Source organism: Pleurodeles waltl, chromosome 4_1, assembly GCF_031143425.1.
Source record: "Pleurodeles waltl isolate 20211129_DDA chromosome 4_1, aPleWal1.hap1.20221129, whole genome shotgun sequence".
Lineage (NCBI taxonomy): Eukaryota > Metazoa > Chordata > Amphibia > Caudata > Salamandridae > Pleurodeles > Pleurodeles waltl.
Genome location: NC_090442.1, coordinates 290,083,503 through 290,095,657, shown reverse-complemented (window position 1 = coordinate 290,095,657; position 12,155 = coordinate 290,083,503). Strand labels below are relative to the sequence as shown.

Here is a 12,155-nt window from a genome sequence, read left to right as displayed (position 1 = left end):
TATTTATAAGGCGCGCTACTCACCCGTGCGGGTCTCAAGGCGCTAGGGGAAAAAAAGGGATTGGGGGTTACTGCTGCTCGAAGAGCCAGGTTTTTAGGAGTCTCCGGAATGCGGAGTGGTCCTGGGTGGTCCTGAGGCTGGTGGGGAGGGAGTTCCAGGTCTTGGCTGCCAGGAAGGAGAAGGACCTCCCACCCGCCGTGGAGCGGCGGATGCGAGGGACGGCAGCGAGCGCGAGGCGCGAGGAACGGAGGAGACGGGTGGGGGCGTAGAAGCTGAGGCGACGGTTGAGGTAATCCGGTCCCTTGTTGTGGAGGGCTTTGTGTGCGTGGGTGAGAAGTCGGAAGGTGATCCTTTTGCTGACTGGGAGCCAATGCAGGTGTCTCAGGTGTGCGGAGATGTGGCTGTTGCGGGGTACGTCGAGGATGAGGCGGGCCGAGGCGTTTTGAATACTTTGCAGGCGTTTTTGGAGCTTGGCGGTGGTTCCAGCATAGAGGGTGTTGCCGTAGTCCAGGCGGCTCGTGACGAGGGCGCGGGTCACGGTTTTTCTAGTGTCGGCGGGGATCCAGCGGAAGATCTTGCGGAGCATGCGGAGGGTGAGGAAGCAGGCGGAGGACACGGCGTTGACTTGCTTGGTCATGGTGAGAAGAGGGTCCAAGATGAAGCTGAGGTTGCGGGCGTGGTTTGCGGGGGTAGGTGCGGTGCTGAGGGCCGTGGGCCACCAGGAGGAGTCCCAAGCGGACGGGGTGTTGCCGAGGATGAGGACTTCCGTTTTGTCAGAGTTCAGCTTTAGGCGGCTGAGCCTCATCCAATCTGCGACGTCCTTCATGCCCTCTTGTAGGTTGGTCTTGGCGCTGGCGGGGTCCTTGGTGAGGGAGAGTATAAGTTGGGTGTCGTCGGCGTAGGAGGTGATGATGATGTCGTGCTTGCGTACGATGTCGGCGAGGGGGCTCATGTAGACATTGAAGAGTGTCGGGCTGAGTGATGAGCCTTGAGGTACGCCGCAGATCTCGGTGGGGTCTGAGCGAAACGGAGGGAGGTAGACTCTTTGGGATCGGTTTGAGAGGAAGGAGGCGATCCAGTCTAGGGCCTGTCCTTGGATCCCGGTGGAGCGGAGGCGGGTGATTAGGGTGCGGTGACAGACGGTGTCGAAGGCAGCCGAGAGGTCGAGGAGGATGAGGGCGACTGTTTCACCATTGTCCATCAGGATTCTGATGTCGTCTGTGACTGAGATGAGGGCGGTTTCAGTGCTGTGGTTGGTTCGGAATCCGGTTTGTGAAGGGTCGAGCAGGTTGTTGTCTTCCAGGAAGGTGGTCAGCTGTTTGTTGACGGCCTTCTCTATTACCTTGGCGGGGAAGGGGAGGAGCGAGATGGGGCGGAAGTTTTTCAGGTCGCTCGGGTCAGCCGTAGGTTTCTTTAGTAGTGCGTTGACTTCGGCGTGTTTCCAGCATTCGGGGAAGGTAGCAGAAGAGAGGAGAAAGAGAAAAAGAGGAGTTGATGCCGGCCTGGAGGTGCGGGCCGATGATGTCGTCGGCTTTATTGAAGATGAAATGAGGGCAGGGGTCCGATGGAGCGCCGGATTGGATCGAGTTCATGGTGGTTTTGGTTTCTTCGGTGTTGATGTGGGTCCAGTCGTTGAGGGTGATGGTCGGAGGTGTGGGTTCGGTGATGTTTGGTTGGGTCTGGTGTCCGAAGCTGTCGTGGAGGTCGCCGATCTTGCGATGGAAGAAGATGGCGAGGGAGTTGCACAGATCTTGTGAGGGCGTGACGGCGTTGGGGTTGGAGAACTCCTTGACGATGCTAAAAAGTTCTCTGCTGTTGTGGCTGTTTTTGTTCAGTCTGTCGGTAAAAAAGTTCCTTTTGGCAGCACGGATCAGGTGGTGGTGTTCGCGGGTAGCGTCCTTGAGGGCGGTCATGTTGTCAGCGGTGTGGTCCTTGCGCCAGGCCTTCTCGAGGGCGCGACAAGTTTTCTTCGATTCTTTGAGGGTGTCAGAGAACCAGAGAGGTTTTTTGGTGTTGGCCTGTCGATGCGTACGTTTGAGGGGAGCAAGGTTATCTGCGCAGTTGGAGATCCAGTTCGTGAGGCTGAGGGCTGCGTCGTTGGGGTCGGTGGCGAGGGTGGGCTGGTTGGCGGCGAGTGCGGAGAAGAGTTGCTCTTCGGGGATTTTGTTCCACTGTCGACGAGGGATGGGTTGAGTGCGGAGGTGGCGGGTCTCGCGTCGGAATGTGAAATGTACACAGCTCTGGTCGGTCCAGTGTAGAGCGGAGGTGTGGCTGAAGAAGACGTGTTTGCTGGCGGAGAAGATGGGGTCAAGCGTGTGTCCGGCGATGTGGGTGGCGGTGTTCACCAGTTGCTTGAGGCCGAGGTTGTCGAGCAGGGTGGTGGTGTTGGGGTCGTTGTTTTGTTCCAGATGGAAGTTGAGGTCGCCTAGGAGGATGTAGTCCGGCGAGGCGAGGGCGTGCGGGGAGATGAAGTTGGCGATGGCGTCGCTGAAAGGGGCGCGCGGTCCGGGGGGACAGTAGACGAGGGATCCTCTGAGGGTGGTCCTGGGGTCGGTGCGAATCTGAAAATGCAGGTGTTCAGCGGCGAGAGGGGTGTCTTCGGTGGAGGTGGTGACGCTGATGGAGTCTTTGAAGACGATGGCGATACCTCCTCCTACTTGGTTGGTGCGGTCTTTTCTGGAGATCTTGTAGCCTTCGGGGATGGCGGTGGCGATGTCTGGAGCAGAGGAGGCGTTCATCCAGGTCTCCGTGATGAAGGCGACGTCCGGTGCTGTGGAGTCCAGGAGGTCCCAGAGTTCAACGGCGTGCTTGTGGACGGAACGAGCGTTGACCAGGATGCACTTGAGGTGGTTGATGGCGCGTGGGCTTGTGGTCGTGGTAGTTGCGTGGTGGAAGATGCGTTTGCAGGAGTTGCAGGCGAAGGGTCCATGGGTGCGTTTGGGGTGAGCTTGGAAGCAGGTGTTGGAGCGCCCTGGGTTGAGGGCGTGGAGGGTGGTGGGGTCGTAGCAGATCAGGGGGGCTTGGGAGAGCTGGGGACCAGGGGTCGTGGCGCGGGCCAGGCGCAGACGGGCTTGCCTCTGGCGCGCCAGCGGCGCGGTCGCGCAGCGGCCGCCATATGAGGTAGGGGGGGGGAGGGGTCAGCTGGGGTCGAATGGGAGCTGGGGTGCGTGCAGGAGGTCGCGGCGGGAAAGCGCGAGGGAGGGGGGACAGGTAGAGTGAGAAGAGCTGGGAGAGGGGGGTTTAAGGGTGGAGGGGGGTGAGTGTTAGGAGGTTTAGGAGATTAGGGAGAGAGATAGGAGTAGGGTTGTGAAGATAGGGGAGGGGGGGTTGTAGAGGTGGGTGAGGGGTAGAGTGAGAGGATAGGAAGATAGGTAATAGAGGGGGTGGCGGGAAGGGGGAGAGATAGAGAAATAGATAGAGAAAGTAGATAGATAGAGAAATAGATAGATAGAGAAATAGGTAGATAGAGAGATAGGTAGATAGAGAGATAGGTAGATAGAGAGATAGGTAGATAGAGAGATAGGTAGATAGAGAGATAGGTAGATAGGAGGAGGTGGAGAGTGAGGGAGTTAGATAGTGAGATAGAGAGATAGGTAGATAGGAGGAGTGAGGGAGGTAGATAGCGAACGGGGTAGGTAGGGGTGATAGAGAGGGGGAGGCGAGTGAGGGAGGGGGATGAGGCAGGAGCAGGAGGGCAGGTGCGGGGAGAAGAAGACGGAGGAGGCAGAGGAGCCGAAGACAGAAGACAGAAGACCGGAAGAATAGAAGAACAGAAGACCGGAAGAACAGAAGAACAGGAGTCCAGAAGATCACAGATGAAGATACGAAGAACAGAAGGCAGAAGACAGGCAGAAGACCACAGAAGAAGATAAAGAAGAAGAGAGGCGAACAGGAGAGGCAGAGAAGCACCCAGAAGAAGAGAGCAGACGGGGAAAAGAAGAGTACAGAAGAAGATTACAGAGGAGGAGCGAGGAGGAAGAACAGAGAAGAAGAAAAGAAGAAAAGAAGCAGGAGCAGGAGAGAGGGTGAGTAGCGCGGGGCAGGGAGGTGGGGGGTACTTACTGTGAGGTGGGTCTCAGGAACTCAGGAAACTGGAGGAGCTGCAGCGGCAGGGGGAGCGACCTACCTTTGGGTCAAGGGTCGCTACCACTGTCGTGCAGCGGCCGCCATATGAGGTAGGAGGGGGGGAGGGGTCAGCTGGGGTCGAATGGGAGCTGGGGGGCGGGGCGTGCAGGAGGTCGCGGCGGGAAAGCACGAGGGAGGGGGGGACAGGTAGAGTGAGAAGAGCTGGGGGAGGGGGGTTTAAGGGTGGAGGGGGGTGAGTGTTAGGAGGTTTAGGAGATTAGGGAGAGAGATAGGAGTAGGGTTGTGAAGATAGGGGAGGGGGGGTTGTAGAGGTGGGTGAGGGTGAGAGGTAGAGTGAGAGGATAGGAAGATAGGTAATGGAGGGGGTGGGGGGAAGGGGGGAGAGATAGAGAAATAGATAGAGAAAGTAGATAGATAGATAAATAGATAGAGAAATAGATAGATAGAGAGATAGGTAGATAGGAGGAGGTGGAGAGTGAGGGAGTTAGATAGTGAGATAGAGAGATAGGTAGATAGGAGGAGTGAGGGAGGTAGATAGCGAACGGGGTAGGTAGGGGTGATAGAGAGGGGGAGGCGAGTGAGGGAGGGGGATGAGGCAGGAGCAGGAGGGCAGGCGCGGGGAGAAGAAGACGGAGGAGGCAGAGGAGCCGAAGACAGAAGATAGAAGACAGAAGAACAGAAGAACAGAAGACCGGAAGAACAGAAGAACAGGAGAACAGGAGAACATGAGAACAGGAGAACAGGAGAACAGGAGTCCAGAAGACCACAGAAGAAGATGAAGAAGAAGAGAGGTGAACAGGAGAGGCAGAGAAGCACCCAGAAGAAGAGAGCAGACGGGGAAAAGAAGAGTACAGAAGAAGATTACAGAGGAGGAGCGAGGAAGAAGAACAGAGAAGAAGAAAAGAAGAAAAGAAGCAGGAGAGAGGGTGAGTAGCGCGGGGCAGGGCGAGGGGCAGGGAGGTGGGGGGTACTTACTGTGAGGTGGGTCTCAGGAACCTGGAGGAGCTGGAGGAGCTGCAGCGGCAGGGGGAGCGACCTACCCTTGGCAAAAACAGCATTTTTAAACCAAAAACCCACTCGAAACCTATTCTTGCATCTAGCATTATCAAAAGCCAACTACGAAAAACGGAAAAACCCATCACTTTGCTTTCAGGGAATATTTACAGTACAGTCAACTATAGTTTAACTTGGGTGTTTCTATTATTTAGGTCGCAATGCATGAAATCATCACAGTGTTGTTATTTTGCATGTCGTGTTTCAATGCGCACATTATTTGAGTCGATGTTGATTGGAGATTCAATGGAAATTCGAGTGCTACACACTGAAGAAGAAATGAAGGATGGATTAAAACAGAAAGACTGAACATCAAATCTTTATCTGCACAGTTAATAGAAACCATTATAATTATGGGATAAAAGCAACCGGCGATGGCAACTCATCAGAACTTGCAGACATTTGTATAACCACAGTAAACATTAAAAAGACAGATTAAAAAATCGGAATCATCTACAAGGCGATTTTTGTGCAACTGAGGAGGAAAGTGCAATTCAACAACAGTTTTCAAAGCACCAAAGCTTACGCGGGTGACATGCGACTTTGCGACATTCCCAATTACAAGTAGGCTTCAGTAATCCAAGCTAATAAATCATAGGCATATGCTGTAAAAAACATTTCTTCCTTGAGTAGCATCGACTAAGACTACACTAATAATGTAAAAGGGAAAAGTTGCTAATCAACATGTCTTTTATCATTAGGTCAACCCTGAACATTTAGCCGATTTGACAAATTTGCAAACAGTTCATTGGGGAGTCTTATTCACTTGGGGCTATATGTACGAACACATTCTACCATAGACACAGAATGGGTAAAACCCTTTGATACATCTGGCCCTTGGTCCACTCCTTAGACCACCACCTCGATGAAATAAAAGTGCAATGTTACTGGGCCATTTCAGAGCAGGAGCATTCCCCCGCAGCCAGAGCTTCTGAAGAAGAAATTATTCTTGAGTCCCCGGGTAATAGAATGACTCAAGTTCAAAGTGTTTTATTTTAACAGCTGGTCCATTTGCAAGAGAAATTTCGCGAAGCACGCTATAATTTGTGGCTTTGGTCCCTTCATACAAAACAAAACTGTTTGTCCACAGATTCTCATAAAGGTTTTTGGGGGACCATTCTGTGCCTTGGCAGCAAGACTGGACGAATGTGTTATATTCGCAACAAGCTTCTCTTGGTTTGTGACAAAACCTGCAGGCCTTGTTCTCCCTTGGTGGGTGCCATTTTGGTAAATGATTAATTAATGGCAACATTCATGATCTGGGTTGGAAGATTTTAACTTTGAAGTATTTCTCAAGATGGGTTCTACAGGATTGCACAACTTGAGCCCTGTAGGACAAATTCAATATGACTATACCATTGGCATATGATAATGCTGTTAACAGTTGTTGGCCTATTTTTGGTGGATGTGAGTGGGTTGAATCTAGTTGGGCACGCAAGTCTGCTGAAGATTGAATAATGTATGAGCCAGGACACATCCTTGTTTGATGCCTTTTCTCTATCTGGATTCTAGTTGTTAGACCCCTATTATTTTCCAAGGGTGACCCTTCACCAGTTTTCTGAATACAGAAGCTATATTCCTCTAAGCAGATTCTCAGGAATGTTCCAATCTGTGAGTTTTTGCCACAGGCGATCTCTATTGAGCATGTTGAATGCTTTGGTCATGTCTATTAAGCAGCTGTATACAGCTGTTTTTTTCCTTGCATATTTTTCCCAAAAGCAAGGCTAAAGGTGTTAGATTGTTGGTCACGTCTACTAAGCAGGTGTATACAGCAGTTTTTGTCCTTGTATATTTTTCACAAAAGCAAGGCTTAAGGTGTCAGATTGTCAATAGTGTTTGAAGCTCTTTGAAAGCCAGTTGGATTTATCTGAGTTAGTTTCCTTTCCGTTGCCCAGGATTCCAAATCGGCAAGTAGCAGCCTAGCAAATATTTTTTCATCAATGTCGAGTAACGCAATCAAGAGGTAACTATCTAGGTTGGTATATGAACCTTTGTTGTAAATAGAGTATATAATTGCCCCTTTCCATGAATCCGGAACCCTGTTTCTGATAGAAAGGTATTATATAGTCTCACTGGGTAATTTTTCCAAAACAAACAAATTTAGAGCGTTTCAAGAAAAAGGAATGCAGCCTGCTGGTGCCTTCTTCGTTTTTAATTTTATTTTAGGCATAGCCATCTCAAAAGGTTTCTCGCTCTTCAGCTGCACAAACCACTTGCCTTTCATTTGTGGGGCATGAAGTTCACTAATGGCATTGTCATAGTGGGTGGAAGTATGAAAGTTCATAAAATCACATTTGAAAAGTGCTACTTACAAAAAAAAAAAAAACACTTGCACTGATTTTTGTGATATACTAGTACTACTAAAATGAAACAGTTCTGCATGGAAAAGAAATACATTTTTGGAATGTTTGCAGGGACTTTTTCATATTTAACATCTTTATCGCAAAATTCCTCTTCTTTGGTGAGGCCATATAATTTGTGAAACTGCCTTTTTAGGAACAAAGCACAAAACTAACCACATTTCATTCAGCTTCAGGCTAACATACAGTGATCTTGGGCAATTTACACTGTTTAGGCCACATTCACTGTCAAGCACAGGTTAAGACCTTTTCACAGGAAAGAACCAGCCACATTGTAACAATTTATCAATGCTTGGTTTTCACTTTGATGTGCACATGCTTTATTTAGGACATCTGTGGCAATTCGTTTTGAAGAGGTGGATAAGTTTAAAGGCACTTGTTATGAAAGCGTTTGTGTTTATGCTTAGCTACACAATAATTGTGTATTCCGTCTGCAGATGTGCCTTTTTCGGAACACGTACATTATTACTAGATATAAACGATTTCCTCACTTGTCCTTGCAGGTCAAGATTTGTATGGTGCAGCAGGTGCAGTGGCACAGGGGCCAAAAGCTCTAGAAAACCCACTGAACACTGACTATTGCTATGTTTTACTACTAAAAAAGCAGTCACAAGTGCAGTTACCTTGCAAGCACTACGGACATGATTTGAATGGTGTAGCAGGTGCAGTCGCACAGGGGCCAAAAGCCCAAGGAAATCCACTGAACAAAGATTATTGCTATATTTTACTACTACCCCAACTCAAAACTAGCTATGGCGATATCACCCCGCTCCCTATCGACCGTCAACTGTCCGTGTGCTCAGTGTGGCGCAGTGCAAGCCCCACCTCCTCCACAGCCGCACTTCCTGACCCTTCCTCTTGCCCCTCAAGGGCTTCCTCCATCACTGGATCCTCTTCTGCTCACCTAAGGCACTGGCACACCTTAAAGGTGTACAGTTCACCTTTTTTCACAGTACTGGCAGCTTTATAGAAAGCACTTACAACTTCTATAAAGTATTTCAGCTCTTTATAAGATCACCGGTTATATTACACAAAGACATTTATTATGGCACTAAAGAGATTACATGATTTGACCAGGATCACAGGATGCTGATACGATGCAGAGTCAGCAGCTCTTTCCGTTACTTGACATCTTTACTACAGTCATCTGCAACATGTACAAAAAAATATTTCCAAAGATAAACCTATTGGCTTTACCAATGCTTGTTTTTTTTATTACATATAATACATAACTTCAGGATATGCGCTGCACAAAAGCTTCTCCAACATTTGATTTTATTAAAATGTTGTTCATGTAGAATAGCAACCCAGGCCAGCCAAAGGGCGACACACACCTGACTTGCCTCTTAGTTCACTATTGGCATTGTCAGAGTGGGTTGAAGCATGAACATTTCAAAATTCATGTTTTAAAAATACTTGCACTAATTCAGTCTGATGTATTACTAAGATGAAACAGTTCTGCATGTGAATAAAATACAGTGTATTGTAGTTTTTTAATAGACCTTTTCATATTTTACACGTTCGTTGCAGAATGTCTTTAAAAAATGAAGGTGGCCCAAAAGTTAACTGTGTAGGACACCCTAATCACTTGCTTTCTTTCACGTCAATTAACTTGTAAATAATGCTTGCCTGTTTTGAAATGGGGGCCGCACGCAAAGTTCAGGAGTGCACTTGCGGCTCCAGATTACAGATCTATAGGGACAGTATAGTATAGATTATAGAGAGCGGTGGTTTTAGTGCAGCATAGCTGCAAGTAAAAGAACCCCCCTAAAAAAACGCTATATTGTAGTCAAAATTGGCTGTGTTATAAAGCTTTTTTATCTTTATTTTCAGCCATTTGCAAAATGGCTAACAAACATTCACAAAGCCAATAGATCTAGCGTAGGCAAGACCTACTGGTCTTGCCAATGCTTATTATAAAAAAAAAAAAAGAAAAAAAAAAGAAGCAGCAGCAGGTAGGCCATTAGGACTGGGAGTGGGAGCCCCGGTACTTCTACAAGCCAAAATTTTGCCGTGATGGAAAGTTAGGCCTCACACTCCACTAGGGTTATCCAAAGGGGCAACATTTTTGTTAGGGCTCTGATATAAATTCAAGATGTGTTCTACCCATTTGTCTTTTGCCAACATATTGCCTAATGTTCCCATCAGCTCCTGCACTAGCTTGTTAATAATGGACCAGAGCGGCTTGCTGTTTTTTTGCTTTGCAGGCCTCTACAATTTTTATCCATTTGTGGTCCCTGTAGGATAGTTTGGCCTCCCACACTGTCTTTTTGTACTCAGATGCTAATGCCTGGAATTAAGGTGTTACCCCATTGCCTCAGTGGACTTACGGATTCTACCTTCCCTGTTTAATTTCTGTCTTAATTACTTTAACACTGGAGTAAACCAATTGTGTTTGTTTAGGACTTGTCTTTGGATGTTGTTGGCCTAACTGTTTTTTTTCAAGACTAACTGCATTGTCTCCTTTTGAGAGATTGAGCCAATTTCACCCCTTTGCAGCAGGGATAGGCTTGGTTTCCATTTCTTAATGTTTTCCATTGATAGATTGTTCCATCCTACACTTTGCCAGTGGCTGCCAGGGCCCTGTGAGCTAAAATAATCTACTCCGACCACGGCCCGGTTATTTTTTGATATTTTTAAAATCTGAAGGTGATGATCACTTTCACTTCTGACCTTAATGTGAAAACTCTGTACTTCTTGGAGTATGGAGACAGATACAAAAGTGTACTCCAGGGTTGACTCAGTTCCTCGTCTTATGTGTAGCTGCCATTGGGCAGTCTGGAATCATTTGCCCAATAGACTGAGCGACATTTCAACCTTGATATTATATTTTGTTGAACATTCAACCCTTTATTGTTGATCATTCATTTGGCCTAAACATACTTTAAAGCGTGCTCGTGATCAATAACCATGCTAACATTAATTAGCTCTTATACATATCCAAAAGATTCATTATCTTTTTTAAATAACTTTTTTGACACAAAATGAAGTACATTTTCAAATTATTTTTTTGGTCTCGGTTTTCTCTCACAGATATACTGTCTATTACTGATTAGTTTAGAATCCAACCAAAACGATGTCTTTGATATGGGGTGATTAGTTCTCTTTATTATTGAATCTATCTACGTATCCCTAACGGGACTGTACTTCTGTGAATCTCCACAGATGTATTTTACACATTTTTTGTGCAACATTAGGTGCTGCCCCCTTCTCTTTGAGGCTTATTAGTGGGTGAAGACATATTGGTTGCCAATACAAAAACGTGTATTCTTTTTAAGTTTGCAACATGCATCTTTCTTTCTACATCTTTCGTACCACCTTCCCGTTATTTCTTTCTCTTAGTTTTTTTTCTCCAAAATCCACCTCTCTTTCTTCACACTTTCTCAGACTCTGCCTCTTACTTTCATTCTCTTCCTTGTTTCCCTCTTTTCCATGGGGTTCCTTTACCAACACAGGTTCCTATTCTCCTTTCATCATCCTCTTATACTGCTCAGATTCATATCCATCTTCCTTTTCATCTTCAGCTTTCTTTTTCGTTCATGCATCAACTATTTGATCTTTTCTTATATTGTCTTTCTGGTGGGAGTCCTTATTTTTTGCCTTTTTTGTTTCCTTGCAAACAACATTTTCTTCTTCCCATCTTTCTGTTTTCTCTGCATATTCTTTCCCATTTTCTTTTCCTCATAGTTTCTTTTTACATCTTTCTTTCCTATTTTTCTTTATGTGAATCTTTTCTTGTCTTTTTCCTTCCCCTTTCCTCTGCTTCCGTTGTATTCATACAGTATTGCCAATTTTCTTTCTCCATTTGTAAATCTGTTTTTCCATTGTGTCTCCTTTATTGTCATATTTAGTTCCTTTTGTCTTTACATCTTTCTTTCAGACGTTTGTTTCTTTTCATCTTCTTAACTTCCTTTCATTCTTTTTGCTCTTTCTATAGTGACATCTTTCTTTCTGCCTTCCTTTTTTCTTCTTTAAATATTTCCTTCAAATGATTTTTCTTTATTTTGCTCCTTTGTTTTTTACAATTACACCTTAGTTCCCGGTTTCATTCCACTTTCCTACATTCTTCTCTTCTATCATTTCATTCTCCTCATTCCTTTTCTTATTTGATTCCACTCTTCCCGTTTTTTTTTACCTTCTATCCTTTCTTTCCATTTTTCATTCCCATCTTCCTTCCCTTTTCCATTAATTCTATGTATTGTTCGTCAAACATTCTATCCATAATTTTCATCTTTTCCTACTATATTTCCCTCTATCCTTTTTACCTTTCTGACTTTGATTTTTCCATCGATCCTTCTTTTCCAAGCCTTCTTCCAATCCACCTTTCTATGTTTCCTTTCTCAATGTTTTCTTTTTCAATGTTTTCTTTTTTCTATTTGCCTTTCTTTTGCACTTGGTCTCGCTCTCCACTTGCCTCTCATTCTTCATATTTATTTTCCATCATTTCACTTTTTTCCAGTTATGACGTTTGGCCCCTTTTGTAATCCTTTGCTTCCCACCCCATTAGCTTGTGAAGCAGTCCCACTAAAGTGTTCGTTATGAGCTTCTGTCTAGAGACCTGCTATAATTCCACTGGAGCTCAGGGGGCCCATAGGTTTGATGAGTTACACATTGGAAATGGCCAGCCCAGTTGGCGTTGTGGCAGTTCCTGCTCCC

At 46.4% G+C, this 12,155-nt stretch overlaps 1 protein-coding gene across 1 annotated transcript in view; it reads right to left on the bottom strand.

Moving 5' to 3' along the window:
• Positions 1-12,155, bottom strand: part of POLR3B (RNA polymerase III subunit B) — a 776,005-nt gene that overhangs the window by 333,770 nt on the left and 430,080 nt on the right. The window lies entirely within an intron of this gene.